The 17,182-nt window shown below is 34.4% G+C and overlaps 1 protein-coding gene across 1 annotated transcript in view; it reads left to right on the top strand.

Annotated features, from left to right (window-relative positions):
* TSPAN9 (tetraspanin 9) overlaps positions 1-17,182 on the top strand; it is a 239,073-nt gene that overhangs the window by 13,920 nt on the left and 207,971 nt on the right. The window contains exon 3 of the mRNA XM_031939299.1: positions 10,001-10,036. The gene's annotated coding sequence lies outside the window, so the exon portion shown is untranslated. The remainder of the gene's footprint in view (positions 1-10,000; positions 10,037-17,182) is intronic.

Here is a 17,182-nt window from a genome sequence, read left to right as displayed (position 1 = left end):
CAATGGTTCATCCAGACTTTGCTCCAAGACCTACAGAGAGGGGGCGAAGGTGGGATATGTGTGTGTGTGTGTGTGTGTGTGGTGAGTGCATTCCCTCTCAAGACCGGCCATTCCCTTTTGTTAGGAAATTTTTTTTATTTCAGATTGAAATCTGTCTTGCACATTTTTCTTCCTCTCTTGATAGAGGAAGATTCAAATTAGACTTTGGCCTCTTATATGAGGTCAGTATTTCTGTATTTTTCTTTTTTTTTTTTTTTTTGTCACTTATTGACCCTAGATCTTCTACACTAGAAGGCTATAATTCCTTTAGGAAAAAATTGAGATCAGACAAAATTAAGGGGAAAAGAGTGTAATGAGGAATCAGTGGGGTCATTAATGCTACTCTGGGGTTCAGTTTGGAGAACAATTCCATGAAGTTGCCATTAGGAAGGATTCTCCCTAGTTCTAATTATTTATCTAACTTGCTGTTCCCTAGAGAGTTTAAACTTGACTTGACAAAATATGCTTTTCCGGCAACAATTCTTTTACCTTTATCTGTTTCATAGATTATGCATTAATCAATTTGAACAAAGGAGAGTAGATTTATAATCTCCCTACCTCTTTCTAGGACCCTTCTTGAGAGAAATGTTTCATACCTGAAAAACACTAATTCTCTTTCCCATCTGATTCTTTGTCCTTTCTCTCCCTAATTCCCTTCCTCTCTGCTCCCTCCAGTGTCCATTTCTCTTATTATATGTGGTATGGGAGACCTGATGAAACTCAGTGAAATATTTGGTCTTGGAAGTGATATGCTGGGCACCTCAGCATGGTCAGGCAGAGTTTAAGAGTCCTGATGCATTTGTATGTCTTGAAAACCAAAGGGTTAATACCACTTAATGACCTTGTAGCATGATTTATTTACTCAATATTTATAAGCACAGTGTACTAGATTTTAAGGAGAGATTACAACGACAGATCACAAACCAAGAAGTCCATGCAGTGTCAGGAATTGGAATGAAACCTTGGAAAAAAAAGCCTAGTCTTGACTGGCAGCCATTCTCCTGCCTCCTTCCTTCTGCCAAGACAGCATTGTTAGCAGGGCCTTAATTTCTGTAATTTTAGGGGAATTAAACTTTGTTCAATCCACAAATATTTATTGAATATGTCAATTCCTTATGGAGCCCAGAAGCTTCTAGTCCAAAACAATAGCAGGACCCAAGTGTTTTATGCAATCAACCCAAAGCACAAATCTAACCATTCTCTCTGAGGGAAGCCCAGAAACTTTTGCTCCTTTTTTCAGTTCAACAGTTCACTTTAATAAGCATTTATTAATCCCCTACTAAGTGCAAGAGGCAGCTAGGTGGTACAGTGGATTGAGTGCTGGGCCTGAAATCAGGAAGGTCTGAATTAAAATATGGCCTCAGACAATTAACTAGTTGTTCAACTTAAGCAAGTTACTTAATTCTATTTGCCTCAGTTTCCTCATCTGTAAAATGAGCTGGAGAAGAAAATGGCAAACCAGTTTAGTGTCTTTGCCAAATGGGGTCATGAAGAATTGGACACAATTAAAATGATTGAATAGCCACTAAGTACAAGGTACTTTGGAGCTAGGCTTTTCAACACTTACTTTTATTTTTATCAAGTGCTTTTTAAATAGTTTAAATTTGTGCAAGGAAACACAGTGTGTGGTTCTATTATATAAATGAATTCCAGAAGAAACTAGATCATCAGTGTCCCCAAGACTATACTTGAAGTATAATTACTTTTTGAGCTTTTTAGAGATCCCCCTACTTCCTGGAAGATCATCTTTGATCTGCCCAGAATTCTCCAAATCCAATATACAAATTGAACAAATTTTAATTTTTTTGAACAAAGTTTAAGTCCCTAAAATTATAGAAATTAAGGCCCTGCTAACAATGCTGTTAATGGGGATTGTTCAAATCATGATTGAATTTAGAACAGACAGAGACCTTAAAATCATCTGGGCTTGTTCTCCCATTTTGCCGACGAATAAAGTAAGACTTAATAACTTGTTTGAGATTTCATGTTTCCTGTGTCTAATGCCAGAGTTTTTCCTACCCCAACATATTATTTCTTTGCCAGTTTTATTTATTTTAGCTCAACCATCTAGTTGTTTATTCTGTTTATTGTGGGTACAGATGAATTTGTCTCTGTGTGTATATCCCTTAGAATGTGCATATGTGATTAGGTATGTGGCTGAACAAGCATTTCATGAATAATTATTATGTGTGTATGCATGTCTTTGTACTTATCAGGTACCTATTTAGGAAAAATCTATTTACATGCCTTTGGGGAAATAAGCATTTCTAGAAAATCTGAAATTTGCTTATACTCATGTTTATATATATGTGGGGCTGTGTGGCTCCCTATGAGGGAAAATATAAGCATTTCTAGGAAATCTGAAATTTACTTATATTCATACATGTTTATGTGTGTGGGGGCTATTTGTTTCCTTATATGGGAAAGTATATGCTAAGGTGGACCATGTCATCTGGTCAGAGATATAGGTTCAGGATGGAAAATGGAAGAATCTGTATAAAAAACAATAATGATCGATCTATAAATTTGAGTCTTTGATAATTTGCTTTCTTCTTTATGATAAAAATCAATTTTTCTATAGTGATTAGCACAGGACCTTACACTAGATGCTTAATAACTGTTTATTGATTGATTATTTTGAGATCTGCTAAATGCTTTGTTTCATTGTTTCCATTGTTTCATTGGATCCTAACAATAATCTTATAAAGTGATGGGTTCAGAAATAGCAAATGATTTGCCTTTGGCCACATATCTGGCAAATGGTAGGTATGGGATTTGAATCTAGACTTATCAAGCCCAGAATGCTTTCTACTATATCCTGCCACTTCTCCTTAGTCTAGGGGTTATTGCTGATATGTAATCTCTGGCATTGTCCCTGTTACCATTTAGAATCTTTCCCTTTTGTTCTGTTATTGAAGAAAGAAAGAACAGAGCTAGTTGGATCAGGTCATCACTGGAATGATGATTATTCTGTTATTCATGATATTTTCTTTGAATTAATAATAATATAACTTTCAAGACCTTTGCTATGAGATAAAGTGATTTTATTTTTAATTATTTAAGTTAATAATTAGTATTTGTAAAATGCTTAGCACAGTACCAGGCACATAATAGGTGCTTAATAAGTACTTATTTCTTTTCCTCTTCCCTTCTGTGAGAAGCTTAAGGCACTTAACTTACTAATTCTTAATTGTCTTCACAGTAGTTCTCTATATCTTCAGAAGATAATTTACAAATTATATACCCATTTCACTGATGAGGAACATTGAGGATAAACAAGGATAACGACTTGCCTTGTTTGAAGCCATATAGCTATTATATGTCAATGTTGGGATAAAAACTAATGTCTCCTGAATCTAGGTCCTGGATCCTTTCTACTTATTTTTCTTTTAAAATATTTTCTTGTTGCTATTTATTTTTTTTTTTTAACACCATTGGTACTTCTTGATGGCATTTGTAATAAATAAATTTTGTCAAGTAAAACAAATCAACACATTAGACATATCTGAAAATTTATGTCTTATTCTGCACTCATAGTCCGTCTCCTCTTTGCCAAGAGGTGGGAGGTATACTTCTTCTGTCCTTCATCTGTTCTTTTGAAATCATAATTAGTTACTGCATTGAACACTGTACTGAAATTTTTAACTGGTGTTTTTTCTTTACATCATTGAGATAACCTTACAAACCATTTCTCTCATTTTATTTCTATATTATGATATGTCTTTCCAAATTTTTCTGAATTCTTTTATCATTTTATAGAAAACAGTAATATTCTACTATACTTTAAAGACACTAAGGTTCTGAAGGAACACTTATTTCTTTCCCCATTAGAATCTTAGCAATATATTATCATAGGACACTTTTAAATTGGCCAATAAATTTACCTTTCAAGTGAAATCTTGTGTTTTTATTTCAAAGTTCCTATTCAGTACTTCCCACTTCCCACCCCACCCTTCCACCACCAAAAATACTTGAAATTTATCTATTCCAAGTAGGAGCTCTGAATTTTGGCTTTGACATTCCTGGAACTTTTTCTTTTCAAGAGGTGATTAATGAATTCTTTTGGTTTTTGCCTTTTGGTTCTAATAGATTTGGGTACTTATTTTATGATTTCTTGAAATATGGTATTGAGGCTTTTTCTTGTTTTTAGGAAATCTACTGATTCTTAAATTATCTCTCCTTGATCTGTTTTCTGGATCTCTTGTTCTTGATATCAGAAAAACCAACATTTTCTTCTATTTTTCCAATATTTTTATTTTATTCTACTATTTCTTAAAGTCTTATGGAATCATTAATTTCTTTTTGTTTAGTTTTCAAGGATTCTATTTCTTAGTTAAGGTTCAGTACTTTTTCCTCTAAGCTACTTGTTTTCCTTCTATTTCTTAGGACCCTTATTTTACTTTAAAATTTTCTTAATTTCTTCTGGATCTTCATGTGGAAAATCCAATTTGTGCTTTGAGCCTCTGCAGTTGTCAGGGAGTTAACCTTGCAGTGATTTGTGGTTCTGATCTCTTTAGTTCCTGAATTGGGGCTCTGTTCCAGGGCTGGGTTCCACCTACTTGCTGCACTTTTGAGTGGGATGGTCAGCTCTGCTTGGTCTTGTCCTTGGCCTCCGGCTTTTTTGTGCTGATATTCCACTAGTGTTGGACCCCTGAGAGTTCTTTCTCATATCTGAGGACAGAATCTTAGGGATCTCTGAATTTCTGAGTCTTAGCATTGTTGGTTGGTCCCTGCCTGTCCCCCTCCTAGGACTAACTTAAAAGGATTTTCCATTCTTGCTGTATATGGACTCAGAATCTTGGGGGTCTCCTGTGTCTCAGTACTGATAGTAGCAATGGTACTTGATTAGGGGGACCTCTTTTCCTGATGCTCTTGGGCTTCTGGTTGAAATTTTGAATTGAAAGAAGGCTCTTGTTATAATTTCTTATTAGGTTCCTTGATGATTATTAGGTGTTTGAGTTGGAGTTGGTTTAGGGAAACTGGACAGTCAGCCTCTTGTTCAGGGGAGCCATTCCCTATAAACTTTCACAGTTGTAAGGAGAAGGAACTGTACTTATTTTAAAGTAAAATAAGAGTCCTGAGAAATGGAAGGAAAAAAAAGTAGTTAAAAGAATAAAGTTTTAAAGAAATAGAATTTTTGAAAATTAAGCAAGGAGAAATGAATGATTCCATAAGATTTCAAGAAATAATATTGCTATTCTGACTTTCTAGAAGGGAGATATATGGCTTCAGAGGACCTGTGTTCAAATTCTGTCTCCCTCATGAATTGTCTGTGTATCATTGTGTCAGGGAACCTCCTTTGGCCCCAGTTCCCCTCATCTGTAAAATGATCTCTAAAACCCTTTTTAGCCTTAAATCCTGTGATCCAGTAAGCCGCTTCCCTTGCAATTTCTATGTCCCATTTTTAATCTGGCCACAAAGCCATGTTTACCTTGGCCTCCTGGTAGGATGTTGCCAAACTAAATAGCCTTTTCATTTAGTCCTGTCATGATCCAAGTAAGGATGTTACTCAACCTAAATGGGTCCTTGTCAGGGAACTTGTAAATCTTGGTTGTCTGAATGGAAAATTCCTGGTGCTTCATGGGCCCCCCATTGCTAGCTGTGTTAGCCAGCTGGACCCAGGAGATGCAATCACAGCTGGATTGGCTCCAAGACCTGTTCTTTGTAGAAAGCAGGCTCTCTGGCCTTGTGCGTATGAGAGGCTGTCTGGCAGTTTACTGGAATGACTCATAAAGGTTTCTTTTCCTCCAGGCACTGGGCTTAAGTCATTAAGGGTGGATTTGATTAAAACCATTTTTTTTGAGTTGTTTTTATTCTGAACTTAACAAACACCAAATAAGATGAGATTTACCATACATAAAGCAGAAAAGAAAAAAAGAGGATTGCAGCTGGGAGACAGCTTGCTTTGCTCTCCAAATACACAACAAATTCAGCATATTATTCTCAAAGTTGTCCTGCTTTTCTGTTTCCTACTGATTTTCCTTCTATGGTCTTCTGTACATTTTGTAACTGTTTCAGTGACCTACTTTTAAACATTTCCTTTTCTTCTTTTTTTTGGCAACTCTTGGGCTAGCTCTGATAGTTGATTGTTTGTTTCACTAATCACAGTTCTTAAATCTTACTTTATAATATTGCTTTTATTGTATAAATTGTTCTTCTGGTCCTGCTTACTCCATTGGCATCAGTTCACATAAGTCTTTCCAGGATTGTCTGGGACTGTCCCTTTTGTTATGTCTTATAGCACAGTGATAGTTCACTCTATCCATATATCCATCCATCCGTCCGTCCATCCGTCTGTCTGTTTGTCTATCCATTTATCCATCCATCCGTCCATCTATCTATTATATATAGCTATATTTATACACACATTATTTATTGTTCTTATTAATTTGATGGGTGTCCACTATATTTCCAATTCTGGGTCACTACAAAAAAGAACTGTGGTAAATATTTTTGTAAATATGAGTCCTTTTCCTTTAATTTCTTTGGTTCACAAATCTAATGGTGGTATTGGTGGATCCAAGAACATAGACAGTTCACTGATTTTTAAAAAATCCTGTATATATCTCATTTGCACAGAGTTACTTTCATGTCATCTCTTCCTCCTGTTAGTAGTTTCTTGAGGGCAGGGACTGTTTTGTCCTTGCCTATCACATATTTGGTTCTTAATAAATAGCTCCAAATTGCTTTCCAGAATGGCTAGAACAATTTGCAGCTCCACCAACAATGTATGTGTGTCATTTCCCTTTTCCCCCTTTAAAAAAAAAATCTGTCAATCTGATGGGTATTAAGTGGAATCTCAGAGTTGCTTTTAAATCACATTTCTCTAGTTTTTTTTTTGTGATTTGTGATTTTTAAAAATGATTATTGATAACTTGAATTGCTTCCTTTTAGAACCTCCTGTTTATATCCTTGAAATTTGTCAAATTTGTCAAAATGGAGAATAAGCTCTTGCTCTTAGGTATCTAAGGCAATTCCTTATATATTTAGGATATGAAAGCTTTAACAAAGAAACTATTTACAGATACTTCCCCTCTTCCCCCCAGTTAACTCTTTGTTTTATAATTTTAACTGCTTTGGTTTTACTTATGCAAAAACCATTCATTTTGTTATTATCCTAATTATCCCTTTTATTTCTTGTAATCCTTTCTATCCCTGGTTTAGTCTGAACTTTTTTTTCCGCTTTATAGATATAGGAAAAAATGTTTCTTTGCTCCTGTAATTTGTATGCATGTCATGATTTCATTTGGAACTAGTCTCGATATATAGTTTAAAACTAATTTCTGCCAGCATGTTTTCCAGATTTCCCAATAGTTTTTGTTAAAGAGTGAGTCTTTTTTCTTTAATAGTTTTTTATTTTCAAAATACATGCAAAGATAGTTTTCAGTATTCAAATAAAACCTTGTGTTCCCAGTTTTTCTCCCTTTCTCCCTCCACCCTCTTCTCCTAGACATCAAATAATTCAACATAGATTAAATATATGTAATTTTTCTAAACGTATTTCCACATATATCATGCTACACAAGAACAATCATATCAAAAAGGAAAAAATGGGAAAAAAGCAAGTAACCAACAACAAAAAAGGTGTAAATACTGTGTTGTGATCCACATTCAGTCCCCATACTCCTCTTTCTGGTTGCAGATGACTCTCTTCATCACAAGACTATTAGAACTAGCCTGAATCACCTCATTGTGGTAGAAAAGAGCCACCTCCATCAGAGTTGATAACACATAATTTTGTTGTTGTTGTGTACAATGTTCTCTTCCTTCTACTCATTTCACTTAGCATCAGTTCATGTAAATCTCTCCAGGTCTTTCTGAAATCATCCTGCTGGTCATTTCTTACAGAACAGTAATATTCCATAACATTCATATGCCATAACTTACTCAGCCATTCTCCAATTGATGGGCATCCACTCATTTTCCAGTTTCTTGCCACTACAAAAAGGGCTGCTACAAACATTTTTGCACATGTGGGTCTTTTTCCCTTTTTATGATTAAGAGTAAGTCTTTACTCTAGCATTTGGGATTTTTTTGTTTTGTTGTTGTTTTATTTTTAGGCTTGAAATCTCTCCTTCTTATACTTTTCTTCTCTTCAAAGAGAAAAATGATGAAAAATAAAACCCATAACAAATCCCTGCTTTGGTTATCCTCCCTCTCCCAAACCAACAACAATGACAACAACAGTAAAAATAAAAGCCTCTGTCAGGACTTTTTTTCTGGAAGTGGGTGATGTGTTTCATCATGATTCCTCTGGAATTGTGATTATTGTATTGATCAGAGTTCCTAAGCTTTTCAAAGTTGTTTATCTTAATAATATAATTATTCTATAAATTGTTCTTCTGGATATGCTCATTTTAACCTCGGTGCAACTCACATATCCTTCCAGGTTCCTCTGAAACAATTCCCTTTGTTTCTTTCTTTTTTTAAAATTATTTTTATTATAATAACTTTTTATTAACAAAACCCATGCCAGGGTAATTTTTTTAACAACATTATCCCTTGCACTCACTTCTGTTCTGATTTTTCCCTCCTACCCTCCACCCCCTCCCCTAGATGGCAAGCAGTCCTATATATGTTGAATATGTCGTAGTATATCCTAGATACAATATATGTGTGCAGAACCAAACAGTTTTCTTGTTGCACATTCCCTTTGTTTCCTATAGCACAATAATATACTATAGTTTGTTTAATCATTGCCCAATTGGTGGACATTTCCTCAGTTTCCAATTCTTAATCCTCACAAAAAGAGCTGTTCTAAAAATTTTTATGCCTGTGGGTCCTTTGATCTCTTCAGAGTGTAGATATAGTGTGGTTAAAGGATATAAACCATTTAATAGATTTTAGAGTATAGTTTCAAATTGCTTTCTAAAATGGCTGGACTAGTTTACATTTCCACCAACAATGCATTAATGTACTTATTTCTCCACAGCCTCTCCAACATTTGTCATTTTACTTTTTGCCAATAAGCATTTATTAAGCACCTACTGTTTATCAGCCACTGTGCTAAGTGTTTTTTATTTAAAAAATTTCTTTTGGTCATTGTTGCCAATCTGCTGGGTATGGGATCATATATTGAAATTGTTTTAATTTGTATTTTTCTAATTATTAGTAATTTAGAGCATGTTTTGACTATTGGTAGCTTAAATTTCTTTCTCTGAAAACCATTTTATTCATATCTCTTGATCATTTGTAAATTGGGAAATAGGTTATGTTCTTATAATTTGGATTATCTCCTTTTATATCTTAGAAATGAAATCTTTATTAGAGAACTTTGCTGCAGATTTCTTTTCAGTTGAGAACTTTGGATTTATGGAAATGAAACTGAAGTAGGGAGACATTAGAGGCAGGAAGACCAATTAGGAGACTGTTTTAGTAATTATGGTGAAAGATGAAAAATATATAAAATAAAATGAGTGGAGAGGTATTAGATACAAGAGATGTGGTAAATCTAGAATTTGCAGAATTTGGCAGTCCATTGGATACATGGGCTGAAGGAGAAGGAAGAGTCAAGGATAATGCTGATACTGACTAGGGGCAGTAGAAGGAAGGTGGTGCTTTCAAATAGAGAAAAAGAAGTTTGAAATAGGGCTGGATTTAGGAGGAAGAGTAATGAGTTCATTTTTGGATATGTTGAGTTCAAGGTATCTCTGGACATTAAGTTTGAAATGTCCAGTAGCATTTATCTCCATTACACGTAACATTGGCTCTTTGTTTACCATGTTAGTAAAAAGTTCATTTATCCCTATCTTAGTGTTGTTTTCAACTAGTGATACAACGATATAATTTTTATTGTTTTTGTTATTAATGTGATCTGTTATGTTTACAGTTTTCCTAATATTCAACCAACACTGTGTTCTTGGAAAATCTTACTTGGTCATAGAATATAATTAAAAAACATTCATCAGTTTTCATTAGGATTTATGATTTTCTTTCTCTGTTTTCTTTTGTTTTTGTTTAGGTATCAAGACCATATTTGCATCACAGAAAGAAACCGGTAAGACTTTTTCTTTATATGTGTGTGTGTGTGTGTGTACACACACACACACACACACACACACACACACACACACACACATATATATATATATATAGTAGTTATATTGCATGGAATCATTTTAAATAATTTCTTTTCATTTTTTGTGAATTTTCCTATTTTATTTTGCTATTACCAATTTGCTGTTTCCTTTTTCTTTTTTTTTTAAATTAATCACACTAGATAATAGTTTGTTTAATAATTTTTATTTCTAACAAAACCTTTTCGTTTAATTGATAATTCAACTTATTTTTTGGTTTTCAGAATTACTATTTTTATATTTACTTGAGTTTTTTGATTTGTCACCTTTTAGTTTCATGTCTAATGCTTTAATCTGTTCTTTTTCTCTTTTGCTGACAAAAGTGTTTATTTCATAGGCTTATAGATTTAGAGGTTAAAGAGACTTTAGATGCCCTGATGTCCATCTTTTTAATTTTACGTATGAGAAAACTGAAGTTCAGTTTGTGACATGCTCATTGCATGTCACATAGATATCAAGTATCTCAGGCAGGATTTGAACTCAGTTCTTTCTGAAACCAAGTTGAGTGCTGCATATATCATGCCACCTAATTCCCTATAAATCTCCTAATTGCTGCTTTGCATTCTAAAAAAATGGTACATTGTCCCCCATTTTGTGGGAGGCAGAGTTATTGGTGATTTCTTTTTTTCTTATTTACAGTTAACTTACAGTTCTTTAGGAGAGAGTTAATTGTGAATTAATTTTAATGCTTTTTAAAGATTCTTTATTGAATAATTATTTCATTGTGTATAATAAAAGATGTTTAATATTTCTTCTTTTCTCCATATGTTTGAGATTTTTATGCCTTAATACATAGTCAATTTTTGTAAATGTGCCATTTGCTGTTTAGCAATAAATGTATTTCTTTTATACCCATTTAGTAATCACCAGAGAGAGATTTATATGCACTAATAATGAGTGAAACAAGCAGAACCAGGAATACATTGCACACAACAACAGCAATTGTTTTTCAATTTTCCTAAATTCTTTCTAAGAATCTACCTTCCTTCCCTCTCTTCTTCTTTCCCCACCTTCCTCCTTTCTTATAAAAGAGTATATTGAGGTCCCTCGTCATTGTAATTTAATTGTTTATTTCTCTTTGTAAATTGCTAAATTTTTACTTTAAGTATTTAGATGCTGTATTTTTGTCCTTTTTAGTTCCTAATATTCATTCATATTTATCTTTTTATGCTTCCTTAACTCTTGTCTTTGTACTTCAGAGTTTCTCTGCAGCTCTGTTTTTTTCATCAGGAATGGTTGGCAGTTCTCTTTTATGAATCATATTAAGAGAGAAAAATCAGAGCAAAAGGGAAAAGCCATGGGAGAGGAAAAAAAAAGAAAAAAGAAATGAACATAGTATGTGTTGATATACATTCAGTCTCTATAGTTCTTTTTCTGGATGCAAATGGCATTTTCTGTCCAAAGTCTATTGGGATTCCTGTGGATCACTGAACCACTGAAAAGAACCAAGTCTTTCACAGTTGATTAAAGCACATTTTTGCTGTTGTGTGCAATGTATTCCTGGTTCTGCTTGTTTCACTTAGCATTAGTACATATAAATCTTTCCAGGTCTTTCTAAAATCAGTTTGTTTATTGTTTTTATAGAATAATAATATTCATTACTTTCCTATACCACAACTTGTTCAGTCATTCCCACATTGATGGGCATCCACTCATTTTTCAATTCTTTGTTACCACCAAAAAGCTGCTACAAACATTTTTGCACATGTGGCTCCTTTTCTCTCTTTTGTGATTTCCTTGGGATACAAAACCAGTAATGGCGCTACTGGGTTAAAGAATATATGCACAATTTTATAGTTTTGGGGGCATAGTTCCAGATTTCTCTCCAGAATGATTGGATTCTTTCACAGCTCCACCAACAATATATTCATGTCCCAGTTTTCCCATATCCCCTCCAACATTTATTATTATCTTTTCCTGTCATCTTAGCCAATGTGAGAATTGTTTTAATTTGCATTTGTCTAGTCCATAGTGATTTAGAGTATTTTTTCATATATCTATAGATGGCTTTAATTTCGTCATCTGAAAATTGTCTGTTCATATCCTTTGACCATTTATCAATTGGGGAATGATTTGTATTCTTATAAATTTTACATAATTCTTTATATATTTTAGAAATGAGACTTTTATCAGAAATACTGACTATTTAATTAATTTTATTTAATTTCCCCTCTGCTTTGTACTTCCCTTTTAATCTTATTTTTCTTGGTTTGTTTGTGCAAAACCTTTTTAATTTAATTTAATCAAAGTTGTCCATTTTGCCTTTTATAATGTTGTCTAGTTCTTCTTTGGTCATAAATTCCTCTCTTCTCCAAAGATCTGTTAGGTAAGTTATCCCTTGCTCTCCCAGTTTACTTATAGTATCATTCTTTATGTTTGAATCATGTACCCATTTTTTGGTACGGTATATGAGACATAAGTCTATGCTGAGTTTCTGAAATATTATTTTCTAGTTTTCCCAGCAGTTTTTGCCAAATAGTGACTTCTTATTCCTGAAACTGGAGTTTGGGGGATTGTCAAATACTAGATTACTGTAAGCCTTGATTATTCTGTCATGTGTATTCAGTCTATTCCAATGACCCACCACTCTATTTCATAGTATCAAATGGTTTTGGTGACTGCTGCTTTATAATATAGTTTTAAGTTTGGTATTCCTAAGCCACCATCATTTGTATTTTTTTCCATAAATTCTCTTGATATTCTTGACCTTTTATTCTTCCAGATGAATTCTGTTATTATTTTTTCTAGTTCTATAAAATATTTTTGGCAGTTTGGTATCTATTTTTTTCATTAAAAGTCCATTTTTCCCCCTGTAGAAAAATATTGAATTTTGCTTGCTTTGCTAAGTTATTCTTGGTTACAAGTCCATACTTTTTACCTTCTGGAATACTGTATTTCAAGTACTCATTTCCTTTATAGTTATAGCTGCTGCTAACTGTAGCTTATTGGTACTTGAATTTTTTCCATTTGGCTGCTTTTAGTATTTTTTTCTTTGTTCCAGAAACTCTGGGTTTTGGCTATGATGTTCCTGGTAATTTTTATTTTGAAGTTTGCTTCATGAGGGTACCAGCAAATTCTTTCTTTTTCTTTTTTGCCCTCTGATTCTTAGAGATAGAAGCAGTTTTCTTTTCAGATCTCTTGAAATGTGATGGCTAGGCCTTTTTTTGGTTATGGAATTCAGATACTCCAATTATTCTTAATTTTTTTTCTCTTTAGACTTTTTTTCACAGTTATTTTTACAATGAAATCCTTGACACTTTTCTCTTTTTTTTCAACCTTTGGGTTTTTATTTCTTGTTGTCTCACATGGAGTTATTGGCTTCTGTTTGATCCATTCTAATTTTCAAAGAGTATTGTTGTTTGGGTGAGGTTTTATATTTCTTGTTTCAAGCTGGTAATTCCCTTTCCAATTCTATCTTTCATAACTATTATTTCTCTTCTAGTTTTTTCCTCAAGTGTTTTCATTTCATTTGCAAAACATTTTTTAAACTTTTGATTTGTCTCTTTCAGGAATTCTAGTTGAGTTTGTGCCCAAGCTGTGTTTTTCTTTGAGGCTTTGCTTATAGATTTTTTGAGCTTATAGAACTTTTTTCTTCATTTGTGCCTTGCAGCTTTCCTGACATCCAATACCTTTTAATAGTGGGATTCTTTTTTTTTGTTTGTTTGTTTACCCTTTCAGTCTACTTCTTGATTTTGGGCTTGATGTTAGGGCTAGTTTAGGCTGCCACCTGACTCCATCACAGTACCCATGTATGGGTTTGAGGTTGGATTTAATTATGGGCCCTCCTCTTGCCTCGAGTTTTAGGTGTGATGTGTTCTTGGCCCAGTCCCAATGTCTACAGACCTCTATATCTGTCTTTCTGTGTTGGGAATGACTGGACAAATGACTTACTGTGACTTTTTCTGTATTTCTCCCTCAGGCTTCAGTCTGGTGCACTTTTTAGGACTGTCTGAAGGAAGTTTGTAGACAGAAGCTCAATTACATTGCTTTCTGACACTCTGCCATGTTCCAGTGCCCTCATTTTACAATTAGCCATCAAACGCATCTTCCTAAAACACTAGTTTAATCCTGTTACCCGTCCCCTCTGCATTAAATTCCAGTGATTCCTTATTTTTTCCAGAATAAAATAAAAACCTCTGTTATCTTTTAAAGCCTTTCATAATCTGTAACTTTAAAGTCTTTTTACTTTTTTTTGTCCTCTATGGACTTTTTGATTTAGTGACATTGACTCCCTTCCTCTTCCAAATACAGAATAGTGCATTTTTATTCATTGTGCCCCATTTCTAGAATGCCCTTCTTCCTCATCTTCACCCTCTGGCTTTCTCAACTTTCTATAAATCTCAGCTAACCTTCTACAAGGACCCTTTCTTACTCCTCCTTCATCTTAATGCCTTCCCTCTGATGATGCCTAATTTTTTGTTTATATATAGCTCCTTGCATGTAGTCTTCCCTATTAGATTGTAAGCTTTTTGAGAGCAGAGACTGTTTTTGCTCTTTGTATCACCAGTTCTATGTTCCCAGTAACAGGAACATATGAGGTGTTTAATAAATATTTATCAATTTGACTTTTATACCGTGAGGAACCTGAGCCTTAGAGAGATCAAATGATTTCTCAGAGTCATGTAGGTAGCAAGCAGCAGTGTCTGGATTTGAGTTCAAAGCATTTTAAAATATTTTGAAGTATGTATTAAACTATTTTTGCTTAACTTCAGCTGGAAATATTTGGAATTATAAGGAGGTAAATTTTGGATTTACATTGGGCGGTAGTGAGTTTCCCATAACTGAAGGACTTTAAGGAGAGATTGATTGGATGACTACTTTGTGGGAATATTGTGAAGGAAGTTTCTACTTCATATAGTTTGGACCAAATGGTCTAATGGTTCTCTTCCAATTCTGGGATTCTAGGATTATCTGACCTTAAGTAATTAATATTTAATTGGATACAGTATTACCAAAATCAGCTGATAACCTTTGAATCTTAGTCCACATAAGCACAGCACATGCTCTGGGGTAAGATTCAGATGTAAAAAATGTTTTCTTTTGAGAGAAAGCATTGTGCAGTTGTGAATACTGAAGGCTTGTGGGACCAGGGTCCTTGGGTCTTCTTTCCAGATCTGACACTGAGTTTTAGAAGCTAATTTCATGTACCTGCTTGACTCTGTCTCTCTTCTTCTTTCGGGTAAAAGAGTTGGCGAACATTGAAATTGAAGAAGATTGACATGAGTTATAAAGTTTTTTGGGGTTTTTGGTCCAGAAAGCTGTATGTCTTTTCTTTGGAAAAGGTGAAAAATCATAGTCATATGGCTAACCATATGGTCAAGGGAGGGAAGGAATTATAGATTAGGGTTATGAAAGCTGGGGGAATAGAGAGGGATGAAGGGACTGGAGATTGTGAGCATGAATAGTAGAAAGGGGAATTTATCTTATGTGATTCTCTTTCTTCCTTGTTTAGTCCTGAATTATTCATCTCTCCATATTCAAAACATGATTTCTTTCTTAATTCTCTAATTTGTTTATGCCACTCTTAATTTCTAAATCACAAATCAATTTGGAACTTATCTAAAATATAATATATAATATAAACTGATGGTTGCTCAGTTTCTACCAGACTGCTTTCCCCTTTTTTTGAGAGCAGAGACTGTTTTTGATTCTGAATTTTTCATCTCTCCATATTGAAAACATGTTTTATTCCTTAATCCTCTAATTTTTTATATCACTCTTAATTTTTAAGCCACATATCAATTTAGGTCTATGATATAAACTGTTGGTTGCTCAGTTTCTACCAGACTGCTTTCCACCTTTTTTTTCCAGCAGTTTTTGTTGAATAGTGAAATCCTTATTTTAGTAGTAGATCTGTTGAACACTGTGCTACTGTTTGCTTCTGTAGGTTGTATACTTAATTTTGTTTCATTGAGTGACATCATTATTTTTAACTAATATCTAAATCTTTTGATGATTATTGCTTTGTATTAGAGTTTGAGATCTCCTGATAGAAAGCCCCACTTGTTTTTCATCATTTCCTTTGAAGTTCTTCACCTTTTGATCTTCTAGATCAGGACTTCTTAAACTTTTTCCACTCACAACTCCTTTTTGCCTAAGAAATTTTTATGTGACCCCAGATATATAAGTATATAAAATAGATGCACAAATCAAACATTAACTGGTTCCTAATTTCGTGACTCCCACATTCAGATATGAGACCATATATGGGGATGCAAACCATAATTTAAGAAGTTGGGTTCTAGATGAATTTTGTTGCTTTTGTTTTCCTCAGATGGTTTGATAAACCAAACACAGTAGGCAATACGCTTTGGAGTCAGGAGGCCTCCCATTACAATCCCTGAGGGCAGGCCATTCCTCCTTGAGGACTCTCTGGTTGTGGTGAGCTAAGGCTTTGTTCTGCCCTCATACATGGTAGCCTCCATAGTCTCCACAGGTCACTCCCAAAATAAACTGGGGCTCTTCATGTCAGGAAGTATGGTCAGATGCAAGGTTTGCACAAGAGAAAAAGCAGCAAAGCTCTGTCCCCTTTTGCCTATTCAGGGTCGGCTTAGTCCAGAGTATTCTTCCCCCTGCCCTGACATTGGCTAGATGAAACCAGGTCAAAATTAAAATTTTGAAGCAGAACTTGTATTGGAAAAGGAAGCCTGGATGGGGAGTGGTGAGAAGGGAAAAAGGGTCCTTATTAAGTTGCTCACATACCAGGAGGTTAACAACAGTGGCAAAGCAGATGAGTTTCTGCCTCGGTTTGTATTTTAGAAACTTCCCCATTAAAAGTATGAAAAATCCGTTTTCATTAGGATGTGGAAATCCAGTTATATTTGTGCCCTTGCCCCTTTTCTAACCTTCTTTCTGCAAAGATAGAGCTTTTGGTTTTAGGAAGAGAGTGTTGGGAGGGTAGGGTAGGGATGTTGGGGGTGGGAAAGAATGTAATCTCTAAGAGGGCTTTGGTCTCTGCTGCCATCTATTTGGAACTGTTTCTTTTGACTGATAAGAACAATGAGTGATAGTCACTTTGAAATTTAAGAAGGGTTAGGGAAGGCCCAAAGAATAAGAGACTCCTGGAA

Source organism: Sarcophilus harrisii, chromosome 5 (genome assembly GCF_902635505.1).
Source record: "Sarcophilus harrisii chromosome 5, mSarHar1.11, whole genome shotgun sequence".
NCBI classification, from domain to species: domain Eukaryota; kingdom Metazoa; phylum Chordata; class Mammalia; order Dasyuromorphia; family Dasyuridae; genus Sarcophilus; species Sarcophilus harrisii.
This window is presented reverse-complemented; position numbering and strand designations above follow the sequence as displayed.